This window comes from Mauremys reevesii, linkage group 9 (genome assembly GCF_016161935.1).
Source record: "Mauremys reevesii isolate NIE-2019 linkage group 9, ASM1616193v1, whole genome shotgun sequence".
NCBI classification, from domain to species: Eukaryota; Metazoa; Chordata; order Testudines; family Geoemydidae; genus Mauremys; species Mauremys reevesii.
The window spans coordinates 88,546,508-88,561,448 of NC_052631.1; the positions used below are offsets into that span (position 1 = coordinate 88,546,508).

Here is a 14,941-nt window from a genome sequence, read left to right on the forward strand (position 1 = left end):
TGGCAGTTGCCTGAAAAATCTCCTTCCCACTGCACCAATGGCTTGATAGATTTTATAGATTTTTTTATATATATAAAATAGGGAGTTAGTCATTGACTCTTGTGTAAACTTTTCCAAGCAGCGCTTGCCTTAGCATTTTACAGTGAGATTATGAAACAATTTCTTATGGTCACCTTTCTGCTTCCCCTATGCTCACCTTCCAAAACAAAAACTGGCTTCTGTTCCATGGGATAGCAATATTCTACACAGGCCCAGCCAAAAGATTTTGGTCCAGTCACTGAGATGGCTCTTTTGGTGCCACCAAATTTCTACCCTACCCTTTTAAAGCAATTTTATCCACAGTCCTATACACTTCCATTCATTCTTTCACACCAAATACCTACAGTAGCATCTCAGAATCTGCTACCTGCTGGCTATTCAGTATTTTTTCTTATACAAAACAGAAGTAAATGGCTTTTAAAGTTCAATTTGTGATTCCATTGAATCTACCAAGGAATGATTTAAGTGGCTGACGAACTCATATATATAACTTTCTAATAACTAATTCCCTGAACTCTTCTCCTAGTACTGCCCCTTGACAGGACTAGCCTACATTGTGAATCTTGTTTTACTTTTGATTTGTTCTATCTGGATTATGAAGCTCCTTTAACCTTGAATTATGTATTTGAATCTCAATCTAAGATAGAAGTCCCCTTTGAGATGAGATGGTTATCAAAATGGACAGAGAATTTGTCCTGTTTCACCTGACTGGGGCTTGAGATCAGATAAGGAGAAAGTTGGGAAAAGAAAAGTCCATTGGGTTGACAGTTACAAAAGACTCCAAGTTTCTACCTTTTATGGTTGTATTAAAAAAACTGGTGGAAAATAGCATTAAATATGTACATAATTCCATAAAATATATTTGAATGTATGTCATCATGGGTTTGTTCCTGGAGGAAGCATTGTAAGAGCTGAATAAAATGAGTTTCATTCTGATATTATTGCTATAAATCAGGAGTAACTACCAGAAATCAATTGTAAACTATAAATTGGCTGTCAACAGCATATTTTCTGCGTAGATTTATTAGAGCTATGTGAAAATACAACAGGCTAATTCTGTAATGATAGGCCAAATCCATTATTTACTTCAGGGGTGCCCAACTTGTGGCCCCTGGGCCATACACAGCCCACCAGAGCATATCATGAGGCCTCTGGCCTGCTTCAACACAATATACTAACAGCCGATTCATTCGAGTTTTGTCGTTATGTTTACATCATTTCAGTTTACCGTGTGGAGAAGACAATATGGTACATAGAAACAACCTATTTAAATACGTATGAAACAAGCTGAACTTAAAATAGAAATCAATAGAGGTGACTTTAAGTCTTATTACAATATGTAGAATCTGTTTGGCCCACAGAAGGTTGTGCTTAGGTTTATGTGGCCCACCTGTCTAATAAGGTTGGACGCCGCTGATTTTTAATGTATTTATGAGTGTCATTGTGCTTGAAGGGCCCAACTCTGCCCCCATAGAACTCAAGAGGAAATTTGACCTAATTTGGAATGCGATGAGACCCATAGGGTGGGATTTAAATTACAGTAATTAAAATCCATGGTGGCTCATTTTTATATTGGCCCCATGGCTTTGTAGATTTGTCAACATGGGTGATTATTAAATATCTTATCCAGATACTAGCCTTAATTTAAAGCGAGCAGCCTTGTTGGAGATGAGATATTATATGCTATTTAATTGTTTTTTCCATTGTTAGTCTCAGAAATGTATGCTGATTACACCAAACAATGTAGGTTTGACGATATATCCCCTATTTGCTTGGTCCACACACCAAATGAGAGCACAATTATGGTCTTGTGGATAGAGCATCGCCCTGGGACTATAATTACCCATTAGCCACAAACTTCCTGTGTGTCCTTGGACAAGTTAGTTAATGTACCCTGTGCCTTAGCTTCCCATGTGTTAAATGGGGCTAATATTTCTCCACCTCTCTGGAGTGTTGGGTGGATAAAATCTACCCGTGATTTTAAGGTACGAGGGTGATTACCATATAAGTAACCAAGTAAAGACTCTTAATTGATTTCACTGGGCTTCGGATCAGCCCGTAAGCTCACTTTCCCCTCAAAGGAGAATGTACCCAACCATCTGTCTAGTGGTCCATTCTGCAATACTTCCCTTTGTGTATGTAATGTGTACTGCAATGACTGACACTAGTGTTAGGATTGCTGGAATCTAATAGTAGTCTTGTGATCTGCCCATGCCAGAGGAAATAGTTAAGAGGTTTATGCAGGAGCAAAAGGATTTTAAAATGATTTTGCTCCAAGAAAAAAAGGGCAATCTTGCATAGCTAGGTTTTCTAATAAAATGCCCATTGACCTGTGAAAGCTGACAAAGTGATCCTTCTTTAGCAGATTTCTAGGAGGGCTTTGTTTTTGCCCTGTGAGGAGTATGTTTTAAGTTGAATAGGAAGAGATTATTTCTAATAATGACAAAATCATTATATTTGCTTGTAGCATTCAATAACTTACCATGTCTTTTTGTGTCTAAAAAAGAAAAAACAATGTAATACTTTAAGTCTGACATTTAATTCTGCTCCTAGCAATAGCCCCATCAGATTTAATGCCAGCTATAATCTAGGAAATGAACTGCTAAAATATCATGGAAGTAAAGCAGATAATTTCAGATTGTTTCCCTGGTTTACATTGTTTGGTTAAACGTACACATTGCTATTGATGGTTAAAACCCCTCCACAAATTAATAATAAATTTTAATTGCACAATTGTAAGTCATCATTTGCATCTGAATTACAAAATGTATCTCTCAAGTGTAGCATCTTTACAGCTATGGTATGGGATGACGGTATTCTCCCAAGTTGAGAAATTGAAATGGTATAACATTCTCACAGAAGTATCATGAGGAATAATTAGCCAATGTTTGTAAAGCACATAGAAAATTAAAAGTCCTATAGAGTGGGTGCCCTTAAAACCTTTTCTAGTTTGACTTTTCAATTGGACTGTTTCTGTAGCTCCCTTTACTCAATATAGGGGCTATCTGGGGAATACTGCAAATCCATGAATACTGCAATGACCTTAATTACTTACAAATGTAATTATAAAAATTGTAATGTTGACCTCTGAGGTTGATGCAGTACATTCTTACTGGAGTAACTGGAATTTAAGGTTTGAAAATATTATATTTTAGAAAGTGTTTTACATTTCAGGTACAAATATTAGCTCTAGTTTAGTTTTTACAGTTATGATGGGAATGTGACAGACTGATAATCTCCTGTAACATCCTGAACAGACCTTATTGAATTAGGGTTAATACCTTTGATGTCCTTGTATTAAAAACACAATTGTGTATGTGTTATTGTGGAATTGTACGTATTTCCCTGGGGAGTTTAAATTGGAGAACATAAGGGTGTGATTAGGCAAAGTCACTCCCTTTGTAACATCGCCAGAGAAACCACCTCACTGGAAAGGTTTGCGTATACTAGTTCAAACTGGATTTTCCAGATACCAACAGATAAAGCTGTTTTAAACAGACTCGAGGCCAACTTTCTGATGCAACAAATGGACAGGACCCCGATCCGCGGACAGCCCAATCATTAGGGTTGAAAGAACTGGACCTGCCAGAATATTTTTTAGTGTTGGGGCTACTCCTGGTAAGCCTGTTAGCATTGTTTTATTGTTTTTAATATGTTTTCTCTGTAACGTGTTTTACCTTAAGAATAAAGTAGGCTTGCATAGCAAGTGCTGCATGGTAGTTTTTATATCTATTGACAGTCACGGTTATCAGTCTCTGAAGAGAAAGCAAGCAGAGGTCACTGGGCAACCTGTTTGTTCTGGGGAAAATATATGGAAGGCAGGGAACTATGCAGTCTGGAAATACCCGTCAGAAGCAGGGCCGGCTCCGGACCCCAGCGCGCCAAGCGCGCGCTTGGGGTGGCGTGTTGCGGGAGGGCGGCAGGCGGCTCCGGTGGACCTCCCACAGGCGTGCCTCCGGAGGGTCCGCTGGCCCCGCGGCTTCGGTGGAGCATCCGCAGGCGTGCCTGCGGGAGGTCCACTGGAGCCGCGGGACCAGCGGACCCTCCGCAGGCACGTCTGCAGGAGGTCCAGCGGAGCTGCAGGACCAGCGACCGCCAGAGCGCCCCCCGCGGCGTGCCGCCCTGCTTGGGGCGGCGCAATTCCTAGAGCCGCCCCTGGTCAGAAGGGAGAGATTTGTCTTTCACTATGTCATCCCTTTTTTTTTTTAACCAGACTCAGTGTCCTGCACCTCATTATACAGTCTTTCAAAGTGAACAAAAACATTCTTTAATCTGAGCCTCTTGGTTTTCTCTCTGTAAAATCAGAGAAATTAATGTAAAGCTATTGCACATGCACTTTGTGATACGATTCAGGGATAACATAGTGAAAGACAAATCTGCAAGATCCAGATTATCCTCTCTAACTAGTTCAAATAAGAATTTGCTAATTTACAATGTTTCACAGTAATCATATTACAAAATGAAAGACTGATACCCTGCAAATACAGGGTTGTAATATTTCATGGAAGAGGCTCTGCTGACATCACGGAACACAGCAGCATAGCTTGGTGGGTTTAGATGTAGAAGAAAATCCATGTTTTCAGTGGGTGGCTATCCATTGTTATTTTTAAAGAAAATCCAATAACTATGGACATTATCTTGAGATTGTCCAGTCTTGCCTGTTCTGAGATTGCAGCATAAGGTCTTATTGTGTTGTGATCCTGAAGTGTCATGTTTATCACACTGCATGCTGGTTTATTTTCTTTAATTCACTATATGTCAATATATCCTGTCCATGAGATATTATATCTTTATATTCATCTAGGCACTATCCCACATGCACATACACACACACAGGAATCTTTACTCCACAAGCCTTTAAATAGCTTAAGAGTCCACAATAAGGTCAGGATATATTAATAGAGTAGAAATGGCAAGATTTCTACAAGGCACTGAAAATTGATTGGTGGTTGTCTTGTGATACTGCACATATTCATAAATTTCTGATGTGAGTCGTTTTTGTTGCCTTTATAGCAAAGTATTTAGGGTGTCTTACTAGTACATAATCTCACAGAACTGAAGTCATTTCTGTGTAGAACTCCAGTCTTTTGCAATTTTGCAATAATGTTTTATTTTTCACATTTAACACACACAAAACCAATTAAGCCAACATGTACTGATGCATGTGTGTGCTCAAATGTATGTAGACACATATCTATACAGCTATTACATTGTCTATATTGAAGCGAGATTGAAAATCATTATAAATATTATATGGTCTGATTTTTCAGTCTAGCTAGCCTCAAACTAGTCTTCTTTGAACATGTGCAGTTTTGCAGTGCACATAACTTTTTAAGTACAGTTTTGTGCCTGCAGTTATTTGTGAGTACATTTTATCACTTAATAGTGATGTTACAGGGAGGTCCTGGTGGTTGAAAGTGTGCTGAATATTAATTACTTCCACAGATAATTGTGCGTGTGAACTGGAAATTCAGACTTCAAGAATCCTGCCCATGGTATATGGTGGGAATATCCATAAAATAAATTGCATGTAATGTGAACATTTGCCAACCTCATTTCCACTTTGCTGATTAATCTATGTCCTGCAGGACTACATTCCACACTTCAAAGCGGCTTCAAATAGCTGCCATTTGTTTAAAAATTACAATCTGCCACAAAAAATGTCCATTCAAATATGGAATTTCCAGGACTCATTCTCCATCCCCAGCCCCCTCACCCTCCACAAAAGAATTACACTCATTTGTAGTGCTGGATGAGAAACATTCAATTCTGCACCAAAGACAGGTTGAAAATAGAGTAACTTGCAAACTGTCAGGGACAGAGACGTGTATTTAGTACCATTGGACAGGTGGGAATCTCACTTTTCCAGCATCAGCATAACATAAATAGCCAACATTAACCCACAGTGTAGTCTATAATATCATAGCTATTCCCTTTTCTCTATATAGGGAAATTTTGTGGTATGCCAGACACCTCTATTCATCATGTGTAATGATGAATTTTGGTAAAAAGTACAAACAGCATAAGGCTTTTGCTTCTAGCTCTAGGAAGTTATAAGACATTAGACTTCTAAATCACACCCTTATTTACAAATACCAAAGCTAGTTTGGATACATTCTAGACACCATTAGTTTTTAAAGTTATTATTTCATTTTGTCTCCTCCAGAGGCCTGTACATGTGGACTCAAGGCAAATGGAAGGATTTTAAAAGACCCGTATAGTTTAAAAAGAATTCTAAACCATTTCTAATATAGACTATCTGTGGAATATGTGGCAATATGAGGATACAGGAAGTTGTGGGATATCAAGCTTAGTAGCACTTGTTTCAAACAACCAGATAATTAGGGTAAAGCAATCTTCTCCAGTACATGCCCGTCATAGTTTTATACCACACATCTTCACACTAAATCAGGGGTGGGTGGGTGGGTTGGGGGAAAGTAATATAATAATTTTCTCACTAGACAAATATTCGAATCGTGGGCACAAACAAGGCTGCCCAGACTGGGCTGCATGGACTTGCCCCTTATTGTCATGGTAGCTTGTGCTAGTGATGTCATTAGTACATGCAAATTTGTTCCTACCATCACCAAACTGTTCAATACAAAACGTGAAGGAGATGGGAGTGGTGAAACTATCACAACAGCTGTGATAACAGGTGGGAGCATGCAATCCTGATCTATACGGCGGAGAACAGTTCTATAAGAGAGCCCAACGTATGCAAGTAATTTATCTATCAATATGCCACAATTTTCTCCTTGATCTGGTTAGGGATGTTGGTGTCAAGCTGGTCTGTCCTCACAAAAATCAGAACATTAGTTGTGGGCATCGGTCCCTGGGGTTATTGCCACACATTCAGCATTCTCCATGCCCAGCCATTTGATCTAAACATGCCATATGAAGCCATGGTCCTACTTACACCCCTCAGTAAATGATCTTTTTGATATTTGTATGCATTTAAGCATTTGAAAATGTGGCCATTGCTTCCTATGAAGTATTTTAATGTTCTGAGTAAGCCCATTAGCGAATATAATGGTAGATGCCCAGTTCTCATCTTATGTGGAAAATAGAAAAGTATCCACAGGGCATGTAACCACAGGGCATGTAACCATCAGTAATGTTTATGATGATATTAAATGATACTCTTGGCTCAAGGATTTTGCTGCTCTCTAGGGACAAACTAATAGCATCAGCCATTATTTATTTCTCCATTTCTTTTGTCTGAGACACTTATTAACTGTTAAATGTCAAAGAACGCAATTACAACAGGAAATTTTAAAACATGAATTTAACAGAAAAGAGAGTTGTTTGATTACAAATAGCTCACTGTCTCTGTCCCCTACTGCTGTAGGACCAGTGGCTAAAGAGATACTGTGCATAATGAGTTCAATCTTTGGCTGAGGGATACTATGCTATTTGGCAACTGTCCTAAAGGAAATGGAACAATTTCAGGAGTAGCTTAGAGAAATTTAGGGCTCTACTAAATGGGCTCACGCTCTGAAATTCAAGCATCTGAGAAACCATTTTCCAAGCAGTTGGAGTTGGAGTCTGAAGCAATGCTTATAATGTTTTCTACACTGGTGAACTCTGCAAAAAATGATAATTCACTAACACCTTCAGAGTATCTTTAATTTTTTTCTGAATTTATTTTACTTTTCTCTTCATTGATTATTTATATATTTGTCTATAAATAGAGCTTTTCCTTTAACAATCATGCCTTTCTTCTTCTTCCTGCCCAGTTACATCCCTCACAATATAGTGTTTGACATCACAATTCAATGGTTCTGACTAGCCTGGAAGTGACTGTAGTGTCACAAAAAAACTGAATTGTGAAATAGCTGAATGAACAAAACACTGGCAGAGGACTGATTGTCAATGCAATTCACCTTTAAGAGAAATAGCAGAAGGAAGCCCACATTGCTTCCTACTTGCAAACTGACCCAGCCCTTAAAAAAAGAATCTAAAATCCTCTAGCTAACTGCAATATTTTTTATTATTATCTCTGCCAGACATCGCCTCATCCTTGTTTTATATCCCATCTTTGAAATTATTTGCATTGGTTTTAGGAGTTCTGATACAGTGTTGTTAGCAAACTAGTAAATTAGCTTTGGGAAGGATGCTGTAGAGGAGGCATAGGTCTCAGCAGACCTTGATGCTATTCTGACACTAACTTTGTGACCTTGGGCACATCACTTAATCATTCTGCACTTCAATTTTCCTGTCAGTAAAATAGGAATAATGACACCTGCCTTACTTTGTAAAGTGTTTTGAGAGATACAGGTGAAAAGTTAAATAGGGGCTAAGTTTTGTGGTTTTCCCGCACCCTTTTTAGAGATGTCCATAAGCAGACTACCTGGTCACTCTCATTGGAAATGATACAACATTTACACTGTTGGCTAACTTCCATACATGACTATCATGTGAGAGAGTTCTAGAATTGTAGTGCTCAATCCAAAGTATACAAGTCATATGTGGCTTTCAGAAGCCGTGAGCCCAATCAGAGCTGTATTCACTCCTCAGTACAGGGAAGGCTGAGCAAATGGACCACTAGTGTAGACAGGTGGTTTTCTCTATAGTCACATGGCAGCGGGAACAGGAGCAGTCATCTGCATCTTCACTTGTCCCTGCAAGCATTTGTGAGATTAGGAGGAGCAAAAGAAGACAAGGACCTTGATGAAGGGAAAGAAGGGAAAGAGGAGAGAGCATATGTGGGGAGTCACAAAATTGTTAGATTTATTTAGGATAGATTCTGCAAACCAATGCAACCCCAGTCAAGCAACCCATTTGCCTGCATGTAAATCAGGGCAGATTTTGGCCTGTTGTGCAGTAATGTGATGCCGTGAGGATGCAATACCATCAGGTAGTGATGGCATGTTGTAACTGAAACACTAATGCAATGACAAGCTGTTGCACCATAATTATTATTATAATTCAGTAGCTGGTTGTGGTTCCATTTTATAGATGCAGTGGCTCTTCAAGTTCAAATGTCTCTGATCTGGAATATAATAATATTCAGCACTTCTATAGCACTTTGCATGTTCGTGGCATTTTAGGAAAAGTAACTAATTAGTTAATATGTGTAGATAACAATGAGTGGTGATAACCAGGAGTCTAGAGACAGAATATGGTGATCATATGAAAGAAACAGTTTGACTTATAAAGCAGGAGTAAATTTCATTGCTGCAAGAGCTGCATCCTTTCGAACTCCCATAACAGCAACCACAAAAGCCTAATTTCTGCTGAATCAAGCCTTAAAAGAATAGTTTACAAAGAGATGAACTACATGTTTGACATGCATGCAAGCAGATAAAAATTTCACTGAGAACTATAACTGAACATTTCAACCCACTGTGGCTAGCAATATCTAGTAAATACTGGAAGAGGCTATTAAAGTGAGACATGTTACCAAAAACCATGCAACAAGTGTTTTTAGAATAATACACTTGAAAAATATCACTTTAACAGCAACAAAAAAAGTTTGATATTTACACACAGAACTGACACTGCATGGACGAGAGGCAATGCAAGTCGTTCAGATCACCCCTCAAATATACCTGAATCTTTAAGAATAGACTTTCTGCATTGTTGTTTAGTCTCCATGCAATCTTATTCTTTGGTCTCTGCAACCACCACCAAGGGTGTGCATTTTGGTGATGTTAACATTTTGGGGATGGATTGAGACCAGCACTTAGGCCTGCAAACAACCTTTGGACAGTATATTTTTTTTAGTCACTACTGACCTGAGTCTGGTTTAAACCATTCAGTTAGAAGTGAAACACTTTTTATTACCAGTCTATTGAGCTGGCCAATCCTCACATCATCAGTGTACTGAATCTTCAGGTCACAATTCAAGCATTATTGCTATTCTTTTAGAACAGTGGCAAATTCAGCCTTCTCTCATATACCATTTAGACGATGTCATTCTTATCCTTGATTAAAGCAATGCATTAGTCAGTTACCTGATTGCATGTCTATTTTTCCAGATAATCCATTAATTGAGATGAATCCATTTAATCAAATGACAATTGAGAGGATGAGTAAAATACCAAAAAAAAAACCATGAAATAAAAGGTGATTGTTATGATAGATGGTCAGACTCATCAGAATAAAAAGAAAAATATGTTCAATGACTGCATAGCAGAAATGTTCAGTCTATCATCTCAGACTGATGTTATGGAAAGTAAAACCCATAGATATAATTTGAGGATCATTAGGTTTGCTAGAAGTTATTTTAAAAGACTATTCTGAAAAATAATTCTGCTCTGCTCTGCTGAAGATACATGGCTCAGATGAGATGCTTCTGTAGGGAAGAAATGGGAAGACTGCAGCAAGCAGTTCAATTGAGTTTCTGTTAGCCAATTACTTAAGACTTCGTTTGTTTGACTTGATTTGAGCAATCACTTATGTGAACGTGTTGCATCCTCTGCATGTTTTTCATTGTAACACTCCATCTAGTATTTGCTGTTCATGATTCACTGTTCCTGCATTCAACTGGTCACATAAGTATGGCATGGTACATGGTATGTTTCTTCTGCATGACTGGATGGCTTCTAACTCACTAAATGTTTAGCGATAGCCACATGGACATGCTAATGTAAATACTCATGCAAATATATAAAGTGTATAAAAATTCTGAGTATTCACTTTACACACATTTGCATGAGTATTTATTATGCTTTCCCACAAAGAACATTCTTGGAATGAAAGAGATTGTGATTTACCCTGAGAGTGAATTTGTTGTTTTTATTCAAACAGATATTCATGAATATTTACTTTTTCAGTATTCATACTGGTCTAATTTAGCTGACTGAAACTTGTTAAAATGATGATTCTGGGGAAAAGGAAGACAGACTGGTATGAACTAATGTGTTTTAAAGGGCTTATGCAAGTACAGAAGTATATAATATTATGGAAGCAGAATGATCGTAGAAGTTCAGTAAAGAGTCACGGAGAGAAATGTAGGCAGGAGTGGTCAATATCAGGCTAATAATATATCTTTGTTTATAATCTTTCTGTGACATCTGTAAAATAATTGTAATACTCTGACGTGTAACTCCTGAAAAGGCCAGAAATCATACGCCGAGGGGAGCCGAACTCCCACAGCCTTGAAGAGAGGTTAAGATCACATCAGTGACATATTGTAAAAACAGGAGAGGAGCCAGATTGGATGGTACAGCTGAGAGCATTATGGTGAAGTGACAGATCGAGCTGATGTTATTACTGAAGACAAAAATTTCATCACAGGCAGGGAAATCGTTATAACACAAAAGAATGTGGCAGCAAAGGGGGAAACAATGCTGTATTGAGCCAAGAACAATGGGAAACGTGCAAGAAAATGTATGGAATTATAGCACTAAGATATTATAAAACAATGAGTGTTGGTTTTGCTCCCTCACCCCCTTCTCTTTGTATAAATTCTTGCAGATAGTTTTTGTTCAGAGACATTTTCTTGGGAATATTGTACTTGGACATATGATGCTTAATCATTTTAGATCGCAGTCCTTCAAACACTTACTGCCAGGGGCTACTGCTCACTACCATAGTAATGATCAGTGCAGTGAAAATACTCTGAGTATTTGCAGGTTTGAACCCCTAGATTTACTTTTATTGACACATTCATTTTTAAGTATTATTTTTGTCTTTTATGTAATAAGGATGATCTTGTAGCAGGACTAGAGGACAAAACCCTGCAGTGCTGCTCCTTACCACAAGGAGGCACACTGGCTGGTGAGTCACCTCCAGAGATGTCTCAACCTTACAAAGCAGAAATATTTCCATTCCATGGTCATCAGTTATAAATGGCACGCGTGGAAGTGGTCAGCATTTCATTGTAACTAGAATTCTACATTTTGTCAAGATTCTAACTGTAGTTTCTCAGAGTACCACAGCTTTATCTTTGGATTGGGCTTTCAAAAGGGACAATGGACTCAATTCTTTTTAAATTTGACATTTCCTAACTTTTGAGGGCTTGACTTTACAACCATAATAATTTTCTTTCAATATAAGGGGTTGAGATGTGTGTGAATAGTTTATTTGTAGCTGAGGGAATTCCTTTGGTAGCTCAGACATTGTATAAAGAGAAATTGTTTTTGTAATTTTTGAAATATCCCTATGTTTGTTTATGGTAATAACACAATTATTACATTTGGCAACTATAGAGACAGCCTGTGAGAGACATTAGAGAAGAGTGTTGGGTTAAGGCAGGGAGATGTGAGGCAAGATATGACCTTACTAGGTAGTATAGCATTTTTCATATCTTCATCTATAGTAGCCAACAATATTTCTTCCTAGCTGTGGGGAAAAAAACAACTGAAAGGGAATAATTATGAGCAATATGATCCAAATTAGCCTCTGGTGTGACTCTATTCAAGTCATGGAGTAATACCAGAGATAATTTGACCTATCTGCTGAAAAGTGGACTTACTTATGAATCATGTCTGGAAAGAGAGCCTACCTTAGGGATGTTGTCAGTAAAGTAGTGTTTTATTAAGTGGCTCTGTTAGGTCTTTCTACACGTGCAGCAGTTTGAATTTCCCAAAGGCCTAGTGGCATGAGTCGGAAGGTGCTTTTTAGATTTACTCTTTGATCATTACTTTAGACTTACTCTTCATCATGCAGTCAGGCTCACAGTAAAATGTGAGTCTTCGGTGGGAACGGCAGGAAGTGGATGAGTTTGAGGAGCTTATTTGCCGAAATACTCAGCTCTGGTGAACAGGTCCCTGGAGCGCCAGTATTAATTTTAATACAGCAAGAGGAAGAAGGGGAATGGAAACAATAGAATAGAATAGACATTGATTTTATTTAGCTACCTTCATACTCTAGTTATGTCAGAACACTTAGAATGAAATCCTGGTCATATTGAATTCAGTATGGCTATGATTTCACATCTAGGGTCTGTTTCTCCCCTCAGTTACCACTCTGAAGTCTCTGGGGTTGTATAGATGTAATTGGACACAGAATGTGTTCCTTTCCATAGTAATACATACAGTATATGGTATGTGAACAGCACAGCTATTATGAACTCATCAGCCAGTTATTCCTACATAGTTGTGGACATTTTATTTGGGCCATGTCTCAATTAGGAATCTAGATTTTGTTTTAAATTGTATTACCTTACACTTTTTTTTTTTACTAAAATGATTATAAACAGCTAATATAGATGGGGTAAGTTGTGTTTAAAAACTTTAATTGGTTGTAGACAACCCTAAAAGGGCATCTATTTTTGTAGTCTGGATAAAAACCTTGGAGAAAGAATGCTGGTAGGGTCAAAGGAGTTAGTCAGATATTTCTGAAAGGAGCAATCTGAGCTTTCATTTCCACCTAGATTGCCACAAGAGACTGCAACAGGGACCTCATATCAACAATTTATCTGAAGGATTGCACTTTTAATAATGTAACTTTCTGTGCCCTCTTGTTGTTGAACTATAATCTCTGCATTGGGATAAAGCCCAATTTGTGATGTGAAATGTTTTAGTTGAGAGTCACTGGGACCTGACACAAAGCCCACTGAAGTCAATTATGGTCTCTCTGCTGCCCTCATTGGATTTTGGATCAGGCCCTTGATTATGCTTGAGAAATCCAAAACTGAAAAAGAATGCTCTGGGCCATAGATCCCTATGACTTGGCCACGGTAAAGCCTAATCATAATTTCTAAACTGAAAGTACTTCGTTTCCAAAGTCCTACATGTAAACAGTTTAAACCAATGTGAACCAAACACTGTGATTTAAAGTTTGACACACAATTTTCATAAAACTCACACGTAATCATGGTCTCATCTGCAGTCGCACAGAACTGCTTTTAGGGGGGAACTGTAAAAAATTTTTGCTATTTTTGTAAGACCCCAGGTTGATTCATGCTAGTTGCTCAAATTGCCTGAGACTGATAGAATAAGGTCACCATAAACTCTCCTACTCAGCTGCTTGTAGCTAGAATTGCTCCTCTGCTGAGCAGCCATTGTAAGTGACTTCTGGCTGCAAGTAGGGCAGCTCAATGGGATGAAAGGCAGTGTGGTCTAATGTACCAAACATAGAACTGAGAACAAAGTAACTTGCATTTTAATTCAGTGTCTGACACTGGATGTCTCTGTCTTGATCAAGTCACCTACAAAAATTATCCCAACAAGCATGCCACTAAGCTTCCATTTTGATCCTGATGTTCACATTTCTGTGCTGAATTTATTAGATAACTTTAAAAGAAAATTAGTTGTAAACTTCAGTGAGATTGTTTTAATTAATCTTCTTGTTTATTTGTTTCCTTTTTAATGTGACACATAGTTCAACAACTGTAATTTGGTCTGATGATTTTATGGCAAATAGCCAGATGGTTATGATCAGTACAGTATGTAAAAATGTTTTGAAAAAATAGAATACATGTTGAATTCTAATTAAAGACAAATACAAATTAAGAATGTGTGTTTGTGTGTATGAGAATTGGAAGCAGATTTAGAGAGTATGTTTCTTTAAAAGTTAAAACAAAATAAAATTCTCCATGTGTCTAATAATATTTGGAACTAGTGGTCCTCGACATTATTTAAAATGACATTTTTATTAAGCTGGCATGTAGTGTGTTGTTGAGTTGCTTTTAATATGATAATGTTTGCAGTTTACTATGCCATAAGTGCGGATTGGCAGTTTAGTGGATGAAATATTCACGTAAACTCAAGGCCATGAGTCTGTAATTGTAAATAGACCTGCTACAACAGAAATAGTCTGATGATTCTGTTGTCAATAATTTTCCAAGGAAGTGATAGTGGGTTAAAGACTGAGGGGAAAAATTTCAGCTGTAGAGGGACATCTGAAGATAGCTTGAAACAGTTGGGCAATTAGTACTGAAAACATTGACAACTAGTTCTCACTGTGGATTAGTTCAAGTCAGCTATAATGCTCAAACTGGTGCTGTGGCTTC

General features: G+C 37.9%; 1 protein-coding gene across 11 annotated transcripts in view; it reads left to right on the forward strand.

Moving 5' to 3' along the window:
* The window catches only part of TENM1 (teneurin transmembrane protein 1), a 697,978-nt gene that overhangs the window by 83,984 nt on the left and 599,053 nt on the right, over positions 1 to 14,941 (forward strand). The window contains exon 1 of one of the 11 annotated variants that reach the window (XM_039487536.1): positions 3,643 to 3,657. The exons of the other annotated variants lie outside the window; for them this stretch is intronic. The gene's annotated coding sequence lies outside the window, so the exon portion shown is untranslated. Of the gene's footprint in view, positions 1 to 3,642; positions 3,658 to 14,941 lie in introns of those variants that run through there. 11 annotated transcript variants of the gene reach the window in all.